This window comes from Erpetoichthys calabaricus, chromosome 8 (genome assembly GCF_900747795.2).
Source record: "Erpetoichthys calabaricus chromosome 8, fErpCal1.3, whole genome shotgun sequence".
In the NCBI taxonomy this organism is placed as follows: Eukaryota; Metazoa; Chordata; class Cladistia; order Polypteriformes; family Polypteridae; genus Erpetoichthys; species Erpetoichthys calabaricus.
In genome coordinates, this window is record NC_041401.2 from 83,540,947 (window position 1) to 83,556,320 (window position 15,374).

A 15,374-nucleotide genomic window follows, 5' to 3' on the forward strand; every position below is an offset into this window, starting at 1 on the left:
ATTTCCAAACACAATCATGACTTTAACTGATGAAAGATGACTACTGAACAATTAAAGCACCAGCGGCTGGCAAACCACCAATCACACCTGAAAAAGTCTTCTATCTTCACTTGTTTCCTCACATGCCCCAAACCAGAAGAAAGCAATTAATGAAAATGAAAAATAAAATGTTTTGCTGCAAATTAAGTATCCCCTCCTTGAGTGTGAATTGCAGGATAATCTCACAGGTTCCTAATTAAGGAGCTTCACCTAAAGAGCTACCCAACCCATAGAGAAAACAATTCAAATTTCAATGTAATGTATTCTTATGTAGCACGCTTACAATTGGTATACACATTTGCACCTACACTCTTCAAAATACTGGGTCTTTAATAACACTTTATGGTTCTTTATTGGGCTGTGTGGCTTAACAAAGCACCCTTTAATTCTGGGATGGCTCTGGGCATATGAAGTTAGTTCTTTGTGCTTTGAAAAGCTTCTTAATATATGGAAAAAAAAAACAGAAATCTAATGTGCGGTAGGCTACCTAGCAGGACCCTAACCTAACAGATTAAGAAAACCTGAACATAGCCTGTGTTATTATGAGCCTTCATATATTCAAGGTTATTTATGGAGCCTGTTACAGATCTAAATAAGTAAAAGGTTCTTTCTGGATACTTCATATGGATGGGTCTTTTGGGAACCCAAAATGGTTCCCCTATGACATCTCCACATTGGCACCTTTATCTTTAAGAGTGTGTGATGAAGATTCTATAAAACCCAAGATGTTATTTAACATATTCCATGTAAACAAATGAATACACTGTATATACTTCTTAAGATTTAGGAATTCACAAACATTTGCAGTTTTGCAAAGTCTTAAGGCTCTTAATGGTTTCAATGTAGTTAAAAAAACCAGAATAATACATAAAAGTACCTAGAGGGAAAGGAACTGTGGCCCTTGTCCAAGGGAGGAGTAAAAGGCATAAAGGTCACAAAATAAATTGCAGTGGAGACCCTGAGCTACCAGTACTCAGATGGCTGAGCTGCTTGTCTCTTCCATGACTATGATTTTCTGTAGCGGCTCCAGGTGGCACTCTGGCAGCAGATATCTCTCTCAGTCTCCTGCCAGGCCCCTCCGCTGTTTTACAGGTTATGTTAATCTTTGCGGCACTAGTCTCGGTGTTTCACTCACCTTTTTTTCTTTTCTTTTCTTCCACATTGTGCTATTGTATTTGAGCATTACCCATGATACCGGCTCAAGCATATTGTCAACGAAAGTGTGTGGAAGTTTGCCCTGCAGTATGTTTTTATGGTCTGTCTCTACATTTAGATTCTGTACAATTCATTTCATTGTGTTTATTTATGTGATAATAAAGGGTGGCACACATTTCACTCTTTATTTCTTCTATGTTTGACGTTTTCCAGTTTATGCTGTTCACACCTTTCACTATCAACAATTATAAATTATGAATAAATCCCCCATCCATATGACATCAGAAACCATTTTGTCCAAAATAGAAAACAGAAAATTGAAAATAGTGCAGCGGCTATCGTAGAAGCTTTTTGCACCCCACTTGCAGTACCATTCTATTGAATACTGTGATTACATATTAACAATACAAATCTATTTTCAAATGAAATAACCAAAATAAGCACATGAATGTCTTGCCTAAATTGCACAAACAATCTTTATCTTTTATATTTCTGACATAAAGTTAGAAAGTTTATCAGTCAAGTAATTTTATTGAATTCCAGGCTTTCAATAAATAAATAAATAAAATAAGCGTTGAAGAAGAAAGCACTGAGACAGCATGCGGCTGCCATCCAGAAGACATTTTTGAGTGAGACAACTGAAAAAGGAACAGAGGAAAAGAGAGATTGTGACAAGTGTCCATTAGGTGGCAGTATGCTGCTGTGTTAATGCGCATGGTAAAAGAACAGATGTGCATCCTGTTCAGGAAATGTGCAGAGTGACAAGCAAATGTTCAAAGAGAACAGCAAAATTGGATCAGAGTACAGTCCACCAAAAAAATAAAAAAGATGTGAGCAATCTTTTAATCGTCATCTTTGTACAACTGTGGTTAGTGCTGCTTCCTGGCTTCAAGTTTCTGCCCAGGTCAGTGTCTGAGAGACATTTTCTTATTCTACTCATGCTCTATAGGCAGCTTTGTTTCCTCTCAAATACATTAAAGAGAGGGTGACATTATGTTGGCCCACTGCGAGTGTTCACTCTTTAGGCTGTCCACAGCTAGCCAACAAGTTGTGTCCAGTGCCACTGGGACTGGGTCCAGTCACCCCATCACTATGTATTGCAATCAGCAGATATGAAAAGTAAATGAATTCATAAAACACTATACAATTACAGAGTCATGCCAAAATTCGGTGTATTCATGTTACAACTGGAGCACAGACAGTTTTGAGAAGCTTGAGTTAATGGTGACTGCAAAACTCAAATGCTTGCAGTTTATGGTCCACCTTAGTCATTAAGCCACAGTGCCTGCAAAAGTATGAGTTTAAGAATCACCCCAAAAAATTATGTTGTAGTCTTCATAGACAGAGAAGGTGAAAGCTTATCAGGCGTACTTTTCACATTAATGGAGTGGCCACTAATTGACACACCATATTCCAAGAAGACCAAAAACCAATCATTTTTAAGCAAGTTTATTTATGTGGAAATTACATATCTTTCTATTATAATAAAAAAATCTTGGGTGATTTTCTTGGAGACACTTTAACATCCCGTGAAATAAGGAAACAAGACAAAAGGACAGCTGCTGTTCAGGTTTTTAAATGTTCGATGCACTGCGCGACAAGCAGAACACGCAGCATGGCACAAGCAGCAGCAGCAAGATAGCTGATCGATCACAGAGGAGGTAAAAAAATGTATTTGTTTCCCATTGTATCACCGTTTAAGAGGGGGTTTCAGAGAAGTGAACACATCTCCTTAGCGTGCATTCAGCCCCCCTCTTCACAACGCAAGATGCAGAGACCTGAAGTGGCTGGTGCGTAGTGCGCTCCGGGAGGGAGGGGGAATAACTCAGTCACTATAGCTTTATTACTGGCAAATATCAAGAAATAAAAAATTAATGAAATGAAAATAACAATCTCTTTAAATTGTATATCTGGTTAACCGAACCTGGGGGTGGGCGAGCGAAGTGAGCAGGGAGCCCCCTGGGTATTTAATTAAGAAAGTTAGCCCTTCCCACACAACCTCCTTAGGCCTAGTCATGAGAAGCTGATATGTTTGAAAAAGATATTTTCATTTCAAATTTTTTCTGTCCACAGTAGTGCTTTCAGATTGATTTCTGTAGTAGCAGGGTGTTGTACCATATTATCCATTATACTGTAGGTTTCCTCTGAGAAGTCAAGCGAAGTGACACCTTTTACTGGCTAACTGAACAGATTGCAATATGTTGTGTTTCAGCCAGCTATGGCCCCTATGGCTCGAAAGCTTACAGAAGGATTTCTGAAAGTTTGTCATAAGCTAAAATGGTAACTCTTTCCTGTTGAACATTGACAGTTTATCGTCCAAGAGCAACGTTTGTGTACAGAGCCTATGGAAAATAAATCAAAATATTTTAAGTGCTAAGAAAACAAAGAATACCTGAAGAAAACACCAGACTGAACTTCTTCATCTCGACAGACGATGTACTTACAAATGCTTTTAAAGGTTTCAGTTAAGTATAAGGAATTCAAAGCCATGGAATACACAGACTGCCAGCCCTGCCAATAAGAAACACAATAAAATATTTGAGTGTTCAAAGTGTGGTACCCATTGGCTGATGCTGAAAAGTTAGGAAAGGACAACAACTGCTGTAAAGATGAGATCACAAGGAGGACTGAAGTCAGTGTCTGACCACGTAACAAGCAAACATCAGCCACTCGAAATACTGTCATTTTCAAATGTATACACTACACATTGGAGAGCATTTTCTAAAAGATTAATTTTCCATAGTTGAAAATGCTGTTTCAGTGTGGATGGAAGGCCAAAATGAACAGAGCAAGATATGTACCTCTTCAGATTTATCCATTGTGAGGAATGACCTGGCACTCCAGCCAGTGTGGACCCCACTCCCTTATCTGGCTAGGAGGCCTTGATAACAGAAGGTTCAAGGAGCTAAGATTAATATCTCCTTAAATGTACCAGGGCCCAGATGTGCAAGGACATTACAGTGGCTATGGTGGAGCTGGCATCCTAAGAACCGCTGAGCAACACCCACAGGGAACAGGGAAGGACAACACAGTGAGCGCATGCCTGCAATGAGCAGAGCGTCTCCCTGTACACAGGGTGGTAGCATCCCATCTGGTAAGCACCATTATGGATGCCTGCAGGGTGGCATTGGAATTGTGATCCCATGGGCCTGCCCTGTCAGGTTCTGTGGAGTGTGCCAGGGGGGGACTGACAGATAGTAATGATACAAGGACTACTATAGGCCTGCCTGACCCAGAAGTACTTTCTGGAGGCAACTTATTAAGCCTGGAAATATTCCTGGGTCCAAAGTTAAAAGAGAGCCCTCCACTTGGTTCAGGGAGTACGAGTCAGGAGAGGAGCTGGTCATTATTCTCCTGAGAGAAGTGGAGGAAAACAGAAAGAGCAAAGAGTGTGCTTTTAGTATTATTGGGCTATACTGTATTGTGTGAGAACTGATATGACACTGAAGGTAGGAAGCCTGTAAAAGGTACACATTATTGAGAATTAAAGTGCTGCGGTTTGGGGTGCTGGAGTGCCTGCTAGTGGCCACACCATGTTAGTGTGGGCTAGAACTCACTGAAGTGGGGGTTGTTTGGGTCAGTCAATTCATACAATACTTCTGAATCTTCTTCTTCATTCGGCTACTCCCATTAGGGGTTGCCACAGCAGATCATCTTCTTCCATATCTTTCTGTCCTCTGCATCTTTTTCTGTTACACCCATCACCTGCATGTCCTCTCTCACCACATCCATAAACCTTCACTTAGGCCTTCCTCTTTTCCTCTTCCCTGGCAGCTCTATCCTTAGCATCTTTGTCCCAATATACCCAGCATCTCTCCTCTGCACATGTCCAAACCAACGCAATCTCGACTCTCCAACTTGAATGCATCTGTCACTCCTACTGCAGACCTCACCATGGTCACACTTCCCTCGTACATATCCTGTACAACTCTTACGTACTTCTCTGCCACTCCCGACTTCCTCATACAATACCACAGCTCCTCTCGAGGCACCCTGTCATATGCTTTCTCCAGGTCCACAAAGACGCAATGCAACTTCTTCTGGCCTTCTCTAAACTTCTCCATCAACATCCTCAGAGCAAACATTGCATCTGTGGTGCTCTTTCTTGGCATGAAACCATACTGCTGCTCACTAATCATCACCTCACTTCTTAACCAAGCTTCCACTACTCTTTCCCATAACTTCATGCTGTGGCTCATCAATTTTACTCCCCTGTAGTTACTGCAGTCCTGCACATCCCCCTTATTCTTAAATATCAGCACCAGTACACTTCTTCTCCACTCCTCAGGCATCGTCTCTCTTTCCAAGATTCCATTAAACAATCTGGTTAAAAACTCCATTGCTATCTCTCCTAAACACCTCCATGGTTCTATAGGTATGTCATCTGGACCAACGGCCTTTCCATTTTTCATCCTCTTCATAGCTGTCCTTATTTCCTCCTTGCTAATTCGTTGCACTTCCTGATTCACTATCTCCACATCATCCAACCTCTTCTCTCTCTCATTCTCTTCATTCATGAGTCTCTCAAAGTACTCTTTCCATCTGCTCAACACACTCTCCTCGCTTGTGAGTACGTTTCCATCTTTATCCTTTTTCAACCTAACCTGCTGCACATCTTTCCCAGCTCAGTCCCTCTGTCTAGTCAATCGGTACAGGTCCTTTTCTCCCTCCTTAGTGTCCAACCTCTCATACAACTTATCATACGCCTTTTCTTTAGCCTTTGCCACCTTTCTCTTCACCTTGCGCCTTATCTCCTTGTACTCTTGTCTACTTTCTGCATTTCTCTTACTATCCCACTTCTTCTTTGCCATCCTCTTCCTCTGTATACTCTCCTGTATTTCCTCATTCCACCACCATTCCTTTTCCTATTTCAACTTTCCAGATGTCACGCCAAGCACCCTTCTTGCTGTCACCCTTACTACATCTGCTGTAGTTTCCCAACTGTCTGGTAACTCTTCACTACCACCCAGTGCCTATGTCACCTCCTCCCTAAACTCAACCTTGCAGTCTTCCTTTTCAACTTCCACCATTTGATCCTTGGCTCTGCCCTCACTCTCTTCCTCTTCTTGATCTCCAATGTCATCTTACAGACCACCATTCTATACTGTTTAACTACAGTTTCCCCTGCCACCACTTTGCAGTCTTCAATCTCCTTCAGATCAATTCTTCTGCATAGGATGTAATCTACCTGTGTGCATCTTCCTCCACTCTTGTACATAACCCTATGTTCCTCACTTTTCTTAAAATACGTATTCACCACAGCCATGTCCATCCTTTTGGCAAAATCCACTATCCTCTGACCTTCTTCATTTCTCTCCTTGACACCATACCTACCCATCACCTCCTCATCTCCACTGTTCCCTTCACCAACATGCCCATTGAAATCCGCTCCAATCACCACTTTCTGTTCCTTGGGTACACTGTTCATCACTTCATCCAACTCACTCCAAAAATCTTCTTTCTCACCCATTGCATACCCATCTTATGGTGCATATGCACTAACAACATTCATCATTACACCTCCAATTTCCAGCTTCATAATCATTACTCTGCCTGTCACTCTTTTCACCTCCAAAACACTCTTGACATACTGTTCCTTCAGAATAACTCCTACCCCATTTCTCCTCCCATCCACACCATGATAGAACAATCCACCTGGCCTTACTCCCCTTCCATTTAGTCTCTTGCACGCACAAAATTCAGTATCAACCTTCCTTCTCTCCATCATATCTGCTAACTCTCTCCCCTTACCAGTCATACTGCCAACATTCAAAGTTCATACACTCAGTTCCACTCTCTTTACTTTCCTCCTCTCCTCCTGCCTCCGGACACGTCTCCCCCCTCTATTTCTCCTTCTTCTTCTTCGGCCAACAGTAGCCCAATTTCCGCCAGCACCCTGTTGGCTAACAGTACTGGTGGCGGTCGTTGTTAACCCGGGGCTCGACCGATCCTGTATGGAAATTTGTATTGTTGTCCACATATTGATTTGGCAAAATTTTACACCGGATGCCCTTCCTGATGTAACCCTCCCCATTTAGGGACCGGCATGAAGAAACACACTGGTTTGTGCATCCCCTGTGACTTCTGAATAATACAATAGGTAGGCCTGAATATTTTATGAAATTTCCATTGTTGTACAGAATTCACAGAGGGGAAAAAGGAAAGAAACAGTAATGCACCAGAACGTACTGTGGCTCTTTTGCACTCTCAACTTAAACACTGAAAAGTGTTGCACCAGTCGAGGTGTGAGCTTTAAGAAGAGGTTCACAATGATGGTGGATTTTATTTTTCATTCTTTTACATTTAAGAGATGTTTGGCCTATTATTGGTTTTCTTTGTACTACTGTTCATTACAATTAATGCTACAACAAACGACGTCATTCATAGACAACAAGAGACCGGACTACAATACATATACAGGCGCGACACCTGATGGGTAATAATACGAAGAAACCCTCCAAGCAACGGAAAAAAAGAGAAATGATGCTTCGCGCCCATAGCAACAGACTCATGCAACAAAGCGCCAGACGAAGCCCATACCACACGAAACAGGACACACACAAAAAAGAGGATTCAGACCCACGACACACAAAGCCCCCCTCCACTAACAGAAATAAAAAATGAGGCAACGCGCCCCTCAAAATAAACGCACGCCAACAAACGACGTAACAGTGAGTGCGATCCTCCTTATTACTTATCCATATTACTAACGATAAAGAACAAACAAGTCATGAATTCACGATCAGAAAAGGCTCCATATTAACAGTCAGTGCGATCCTCCTTATTACTTATCCATATTACTAACGATAATGAACAAACAACTCATGAATTCACGACCATGGGTTCAAAACGATACGGCTCGAGTAACGGGACCACAAACACGAACCCGCATGAAAAAAAACAATACACGTCGGTGCCTACAACGTGCTTCTGAAACCGCGGAAGAAAAAATGTCTCTCCTCCAAAAACACATGTCACTCCTTATTCAAAATAACGGTCCCAATCACAGAAACATCGGTATCCACTATGAAAATGAACAGTAACAATGCATGTGACATCCGTCTTGCAAAACTATTAATTATATATGAATGTACAATGGCATCCAGTCACTTACTCAACACCATTGATAAACTTCTACAAACGTTGATGAATAATAATATTCCCTTTGGAGGAAAGGTACTTTTATTAGGAGGAGATTTTAGACAGTGCTTACCTATTGCTCCACATGCAATGCGCTCAGCTATTGTTCAGTCCACCTTAAAATACGTGGACAATTGGCATTGCGTTGATGAATAATAATATTCCCTTTGGAGGAAAGGTACTTTTATTAGGAGGAGATTTTAGACAGTGCTTAGCTATTGCTCCACATGCCATGCGCTCACCTATTGTTCAGTCCACCTTAAAATACGCGGACGACGTCATACATAAACAACAAGAGACCGGACTACAATACATATACAGGCGCGACACATGATTGGTAATAATACGAAGAAACGAACAGTCCGCATATTAACAGTGAGTGCGATTCTCCTTATTACTTATCCATATTACTAACGATAAAGAACAAACAAGTCATAAATTCACGATCACGGGTACAGAACGAGACAGCTCGAGTAACGGGACCACAAACACGAATCCGCATCAAAAAAAACAATAAATGTCGGCGCCTACAACGCGCTTCTAAAACCGCGGAAGAAAAAATATTATGCGGACAATCGGCATTGCTTTCAAAAGATACAGTTGGTACAAAACATGCGATGTCCAGATCCAGAATATAACAATTGGTTATTACAACTGGGAGATGGTTCACTCACCAATACAGATGGACTTCACCCAGATATTATTACAATTCCTCAAGCCTTTATCTGCGACGACTTAGTTACGGAGATATTTGGAACAGCAATCTCATTAGACCAAATACCCCTTTTAACACAACGGACTATATTAGGTCCAAAAAATATTAATGTTGATCACATAAATAACCAAGTCATTGCATTACTTCCTGTAGAGGCACAGCTCTTTCTAAGCTCTGACAAAGTTGACTCTGATGACAACATTGACCATCTTAATTTCCCCTTACAATATTTGAACACTATTAACCCAGCCGGATTACCACAACACAATCTTAACCTTACAATCGGAACAATAATCATGCTATTAAGAAACCTTAACACTCTACAAGGTTTATGCAATGGTACACGTTTAGTCGTCAACACCATGACACACAATGTTATTGAAGCAAAACTTCTTACAGGATCACATGCTAACAATACTGTTCTGATTCCTACAATTGACCTTACAAGTTCTGACCTAGAATTACCTTTTACACTTACACGGCGACAGTTCCCCATTAAACCTGCATTTGCCATGACCATCAACAAATCACAAGGCTACACCATGAACAAGGTTGGCATCTACCTCTCTGACCCCCTTTTTGGACATGGACAACTTTATGTGGCCTTCTCACGAGTTCGACGTTCATCTGACGTTAAAGTTAAGGTTATAAATGATCCATGCCAAGAGAAACTCATTCAAGAACAAGACACCATCTTTACTACTAATGTTGTGTACAAAGAAATTTTCCAATAAATCTTTACACTGTGCCTTGCAATTTATTCTTGGCTTCCTATATGCGTCATCTACACCTTCACACTATGCTATATCTCATACATACATCACGCTATTTATAATTTCCCAACACCAGGGGTTGGCGAGCGAAGCGAGCAGGGGGCGGAGCCCCCTAGTTATTTCATATTCTGGTTTTGACTCCCCCTCTTTCATCTCTACTCGGTGTTTCATCTTAGTGTTTTGGTTCAGGTTATTAAATAGGATTTTCTTGGTGAATATCTTATGAAATTATATTCTGACTATGATCATAGTTAAGTCCTGTGGGTAGAAAAGCTAATCTTTTGTTTTGGAGTTTATTTCTCAGTTGTCAAAAAAAATTAAACCTTTTAATTTTAATTCAGAAGTAACACACATCACCCACTAAGCTTCTAAGTAGAAAACCTGGGCTGGGCCCTTTGTGAAAGAAGACGAGTGGTAGGCATCAGTGGTGTGGGATTTCAGACTGTTTTGTGTTTTTCTCATCTGGCATAAAAATGATTTAGACTACCATTTTGGCTTTGGTATTTCTTCTCTGTTAAAATCTAACCTTGCATGAAATGACTATTGATTTAGACCTCCATTAAATAAGAAACAATGCCTAAATGAACATTTCTATACATTCTCCTTTCCATCCTTCTTCAAAGCTCTTATCATAGAATTACAGGAGGAGTTAATTAGGGAAGCCATTATTGTACGACTGCCATAAACTGTCTCTTCTTCAGCCCTCACTGGTGAAACAACTTAAATGAGCAGAAAAGGGCACAGCCAGGACCACAGGCTAAAGCTGAAAAACCTGGTCAAGAATTTAGAGCAGCAACAGAAGCAAATCACAGAAGCCTCATGAGTAAACCCTGATTAACATTTAGAGTTAGGTGTATAGTTTTATATGTTTTCATAGTTAGTTAAGAGTTTGTAGGTTTCCAGAGTTTGTTTTTTACAAATATCTCATCATATTTGTGCTATTATTTTATTTTAAATATTTCTTTTATCATGAATTATTGCTTAGTTGGCAGTTATGCATTGTTAAGAAATCTAAGATAACTGTGGCATTCGGATGAGCATGTGAGTATGTGAAATTATGGTGATTATTTTCCCTACTTTAAAAGCAGGCCTGAAACAATTTGTACACCAGTTGTTTGTGAAATGTAGGGGTCTCTAAAATACTATATTTGCTCTTCTAACTGCATAATGTAATTAGAAGGTAATTGCTGTTACTTGGCAGCAATTGAAAGAAAGTTGCATCTGAATGGTGTGCCCAATACCAAAGGAAATTATTAAAGTGTGCAAAGAAACATGAAAGTGAGCATGACTAAAGGCTCATTTATACTTCACGCTCAGAACACGTACGCGCCCGCATCATGGCTGCCATGAGTTCCCAGCGTTCATTTGATATGTCCTCTGAGCAGGTCCTCAGAAATTAACGTGACAAGTGCGTGAGTTGCAGTACCAGCAAAAAGTTGGGGGGCGCAGTGTGCTAAAAGTTGGAATGTGACGTCAGAGTTACTGGTTACTATCTACATGTGACAGAAAGCCGCTTTGAGGATCCTACGAGATCGATGTGCTTGCTTCAATGTTTGATGAATGGTTTGATGTGGTGAAGCAAAATGCCGACATACAGATGCATTCGTGGTGCTTTTATATTCAAGCGCTGCATATTCCCCATTGTAATGACATGATACATTTTAAAAGTCTCGCATACTGTCTTCTGTGCCGTCTTTTTTTCTAGGGCTTCCTCAGGTACTGACAGTAGCGGCAAACAGCAATAGATCGCCACACTGAGCACATTAAATGTATGATATTCCAACTCTCTGCACATTTAGAATCCTTAGATATATACTTGATATCACTTTCATGATGAAATGCATTGAAGTATGTATGTTATATTTTACACATAAATCGGTAATTTCGTTTAAATAATGATTGCTGTTAATAATGACACACATGGGGGTGACACGGTAGCACTGCTGTCCTGCAGGGAGTCACGTCGCTGATATTCCCTGCCTGGAGTTTACATGTTTTCCTGCTGCGTTTCCACAGTGTGCTCCAGTTTCCTACCAAAGATTTGCAGATTTGGTGACACTAAAATGACACCAGCATGTATGTGTGTGCTTGTATTCACCTTGCGATTAGCTGATGCCTCGTCCAGGGAATGTTTCTACCTCGTGGCCAATGCTAGCTGAAATGGACAAATCCCTGGACTGATGGATTTAATCATTAAACATCCTTTTCAGAGATATTGCGGTAAGGTGTCATCGGAGTTTAATGGGTGTTCCAGGCAATTCACAACACAGCAAAGCCGAACCTGTTCTCCCCATGATAATATCTCGCACTGCCACCTGGTGGATTCCTCCAGATTTACATAAAGTACACACGCAAGTATAAACAGTACAACGCTTGCATAGCAGGAGTGTCCTCTGCAGCATGCATCGCGTCGCGTGAAGTATAAATCTGGCCTAAGGTGGTGTCAGGATATCAATACTTTGTATAGACTGGGTGTTGGGCAGGGTCATGGGGTTCAGTGGCTGTGGGGCATCTGTTGGTGAAGGAAGATTCAATGATCTGGACTTTGCTGATGATGCTGAGATCTTCACGGTGTCAATGGAGGCTCTGATCGGGGTTCTCGAGAGACTGAGCAAGGAGTCTGAGTGTCCTTGATAAAAACCAAGATCCAGGCCTTTAATGACCTCTTGGGCACAGCCATCTTGAGTGTATCTGTCTGCTGAGACAGTGTCATCCTTGTCAAAAGTTTTACTTACCTTGGCAGCAACATTCATGTCTCTGGTGACACTTCCTATGAAGTTAGTAGATGGATTGGGAGAGCAAGGGGGGTCATGATGTTGTTGGAAAGTGGTGTGTGGTGCTCCTGATATCTTTACAAAAGGATGAACGTCCAAGTCTTTAGAGTCTTGGTGTTTCCTGTTTGCTATATGGCTGTGAGACTTGGATACACAACAGTGACCTGAGACAAAGAATGGACTACTTTGGTACTGTGTCTCTTTGGAGAATCCTTTGTTACTGCTGGTTTGACTTTGTGTCGAGCTATCTGTACCAGTGGATGCTCCCCAACCTGACCTGACCTTTCTATTTTTCCATTTGCAGAACATATGAACCTTCATGAGTCAACAGATATTCTTGGCAACTTTGCAGTGTTAACACTGCATAATATCATAATTATGTTTTGATCCTGAAATATAAGGTGTTAAGACAAACCATAATCTTTAGTCTAGCCCTTTACATCCACAATAAAGTATAAATTACCTTATTTAAAAATAAAGGATTATGCCTTCCTTTTATGAATTTGTCAAATTATTGTGGGTAATAGATCAGAGGTCCATTTTTCATTGGGCAGCAAGGGATGTATGTGATTTAATTGATATATTAATTTATTTATTTAATGTTCATTGCATAATTTTGATTACGTAACTATGGTGTCTTTCTGACATTCCAAGCTGGTTTTGGCATTTAGGCACTTGCATGCATTCAAACAGAAATTTGCATTAGCTTTTAATGCTCACAGCGATCTTGGGAAAAGAACCTATAAGGTCACACTTTCCAGGCAGAGGTGCTTTAACTAAGTCATTTTATCAATAAAAGCTTTCGATACAACTCTCTAATTTATGAAATTCTGATTATTTTTCTGAGGAATACCATAAAATAACAAACTTATTTTTGAATTTTGATTTTAATCCTAAAAACAATAGGTTGATACTTACAAAATGCTGACAAAAATTAACACCATAAAAGAGAAGTTGTGGCCTCTAACACATTAAAAAAAATAAAACATGGTTTATTACTTTTTTTTTGACTGTGCAAAACACTTTAGGTCATTTTATTGTATTTGTTCCCACTTTTTCAGTACTGTACTATCAGAGAGATATTGTAGAAACAGTGACATGTGAGGCGGCTTATAATCTTTTATTGATATTCAGTGTCCCCTTAGTGTTGATCACAGATCAGTGGATGACAATTTGCCTATAGAAAGTGTATATGTTGTGAACTAGAGAGTTCCTAAACACAATAGTTCCAAAAATACTCAAAATGCTAATAACAAAAGGGCAAACACTGAATCTTTACAAATAAAACATTTATTTTAAAAAATACCCTGAAACAAGAAGCTCTTAGGAGCACAAAAACATAGAAGGTAATGCCTTCAAAATAAGCAATCTAATTTGCAAACAGTCCCAATACAAAATCCAAGAATGGTCAAAAAAGAGAACAAAACGTCACAGAAGTCCAGCAAATCAGTCAGTCAGTCATTATCCAACCTGCTATATAATAACACAGGGTCACAGGGGTCTGCTGGAGCCAATCCCAGCCAACACAGGGTGCAAGGCAGGAACAAACTCTGGTCAGGGCACCAGCCCACCACAGGGCACACATACACACACATACACACACACACACACACACACACACACACACACACACACACCAAGCACACACTAAGGACAATTTAGGATCACCAATGCACCTAACCTGCATTTCTTTGGACTGTGGGAGGAAACCGGAGCACCCAGAGGAAACCCACACAGACACGGGGAGAACATGCAAAATCCACGCAGGGAGGACCCGCGATGCAAACCCAGGTCTCCTTACTGCAAGGCAGCAACGCTACCACTGTGCCACCATGCTGCCCTCCAGCAAATCAGAAATAATCAAAAGAGCAAAAATCCACAGCAGAACTCACTAAACACCTAGCAGTGTTTTCAGTGAATGGCAAAGTGGATGTTAAATAAATAAAAAATGATTTAAATCAGTGAAAAATTTAAGAACTGTAGCTTAACTTCACATTTCTTAGCAGTGTGTAAGTTAGTTTGCATGTCTGGCTCTAGGCGGAGTTCAAAACCCAGCCTCTTATTGTTTACATTCTCAGTCAAGTGTGTGCATCCTCTACAAGTGGTTGTGCTTTTGGCTGTATCTTTTTTTAAGATGAGTTAATGCGCTTTTATTTTAATCCCAAGATGTCTGGAATTAAGCATGTTCAACAAGAACATGGGGACATGGGTAGAAACTTGTTAAGGGTAAGTTCTTCTTCACTCAGGGAACCACATTAATATGCCATACAAAACCAAGCAGTGTGGTGGAGCACAGGAGCAATAAGGACCTTCAGTTGAATCTCGTGAACAATTTGTTCTCGTAGACGTTTCCTAATCCACTCTAATGTATGGCCTTAGAATTGCATCACTGCATTTTGCAGAAAGACATGGTCCTGTTGGCTTTATTGGGCTGTGAACCCCTGCATGTATTGGGGCAGTTTGTGCATCAGTAGGGATGAAGATAGACACCTCCAAACCCGAGGCCATGGTTCTCTGAAGGAAAGTGGGGATTGTCCTCTCTGAGTGCTAGGTGAGTTGCTACCTCATGTGGAGGAGTTAAGTATCTTGGGGTCTTGTTTATGAGTGTTGGGAAAAGGGAGGTTGAGATGGACAGATGGATTGGGGAGGTGAGCACAGTTATGTGGTGACTATACCAGTCTATATTGGTGAAGAAGGATCTGAGCCTGTAGACAAAACTCTTCATTTACTAATTTATCTATGTTCCTACCCTCACCTATGGTCATGAGCTTTGGGTTA

The 15,374-nt window shown here is 40.7% G+C and overlaps 1 protein-coding gene across 2 annotated transcripts in view; it reads left to right on the forward strand.

The window, feature by feature from the left end:
* The window catches only part of LOC114656700 (scavenger receptor cysteine-rich domain-containing group B protein), a 70,172-nt gene that overhangs the window by 42,801 nt on the left and 11,997 nt on the right, over positions 1 to 15,374 (forward strand). The window lies entirely within an intron of this gene.